The sequence below is a fragment of the Ovis canadensis genome, chromosome 7, assembly GCF_042477335.2.
Source record: "Ovis canadensis isolate MfBH-ARS-UI-01 breed Bighorn chromosome 7, ARS-UI_OviCan_v2, whole genome shotgun sequence".
In the NCBI taxonomy this organism is placed as follows: Eukaryota; Metazoa; Chordata; class Mammalia; order Artiodactyla; family Bovidae; genus Ovis; species Ovis canadensis.
Genome location: NC_091251.1, coordinates 17,019,515 through 17,021,378, shown reverse-complemented (window position 1 = coordinate 17,021,378; position 1,864 = coordinate 17,019,515).

Sequence of the window (1,864 nt, the reverse complement as noted above, 5' to 3'; positions counted from 1 at the left end):
CATAAATCACAGCAGGATCCTCTATGACCCACCTCCCAGAATACTGGAAATAAAAGCAAAAATAAACAAATGGGACTTAATTAAAATTAAAAGCTTCTGTACAACAAAGGAAACAATAAGCAAAGTGCAAAAACAGCCTTTGGAATGGGAGAAAATAATAGCAAATGAAGCAACTGACAAAGAATTAATCTCAAAAATATACAAGCAACTCCTGCAGCTCAATTCCAGAAAAATAAATGACCCAATCAAAAAATGGACCAAAGAACTAAATAGACATTTCTCCAAAGAAGACATATAGATGGCTAACAAACACATGAAAAGATGCCCAACATCACTCATTATCAGAGAAATGCAAATCAAAAACCACAATGAGGTACCATTTCACACCAGTCAGAATGGCTGCGATCCAAAAGCCTACAAGCAATAAATGCTGGAAAGGGTGTGGAGAAAAGGGAACCCTCTTACACTGTTGGTGGGAATGCAAACTAGTTCAGCCACTATGGAGAACAGTGTGGAGATTCTTTAAAAACCTGGAAATAGAACTGCCATATGACCCAGCAATCCCACTGCTGGGCATACACACCGAGGAAACCAGAATTGAAAGAGACACGTGTACCCCAATGTTCATCACAGCACTGTTTATGATAGCCAGGACATGGAAGCAACCTAAATGTCCATCAGCAGACGAATGGATAAGAAAGCTGTGGTACATATACACAATGGAGTATTACTCAGCCATTAAACAGAATACATTTGAATCAGTTCTAATGAGGTGGATGAAACTGGAGCCTATTATATGGAGTGAAGGAAGCCAGAAAGAAAAACACCAATTAAGTACACTAACACATATATATGGAATTTAGAATGATGGTAATGATAACCCTGTATGCAAGACTGCAAAAGAGACACAGATGTATAGAACAGTCTTGTGGACTCTGTGGGAGAGGGCGAGGGTGAGATGATTTGGGAAAATGGCGTTGAAACGTGTATAATATCATATGTGAAATGAATCGCCAGTCCATGTTCGATGCATGATACAGGATGCTCAGGGCTGGTGCACTGGGATGACCCAGAGGGATGGTATGGGGAGGGAGGTGGGAGGGTGTTCAGGATGGGGAACACATGTACACCTGTGGCAGATTCATGTTGACATATGGCAAAACCAATACAATATTGTAAAGTAATTAGCCTCCAATTAAAATAAATAAATTTATATTTTTTAAAAAAGAAAATAAACTAGGAATTGTCCCTTTACCAAAATAATAATAATAATGATAAAACAATATATGCACAATGGACTATTACTCAGCCATGAAAGAGAAGTACTTTGTGCCACTTGCAGCAACATGTATATTAGAATATGTCATATAAATGAAATAGGTCATAGAGAGACAAATACTATATGATCTTGATCTTGGGTAGCTCAGCCTGCAGAGGCTTGAAGTGGGCTTCAGTTTCTGGTCAGAGGTTGAGGTCGGGTCACAGTGATGAGAGCATCAAATCCTAGCCACTAGACCAGAGGTCAATGACAAGGCCCTGGCTCTTTGTCTTTGCAGGAAAAGTATTCCCACAGAGATGGAAAATGGTGAAACAAGTATTTATTAGGAAGAAAAAATAAAAATAGATGGAAACATGAATGGATTCAGAGTCTCAGAGTCATGTCCTCATGGTAATTTGAATTACTTTTAAGGAGCATTGCTTCTGTTTCCTTTGGCCACTTATTTTGATTCGTCTGGTTCAGAGTCTATATTTGGTACATTTCAGGATCCTTCCATGTGTGCACATGCATCTCTCAGCCAAGGTGGATTCTACCGAAGGGGCCTTGGGGTAATTAGCATCACTCCCTTCTGGACCTCCAAGAAGC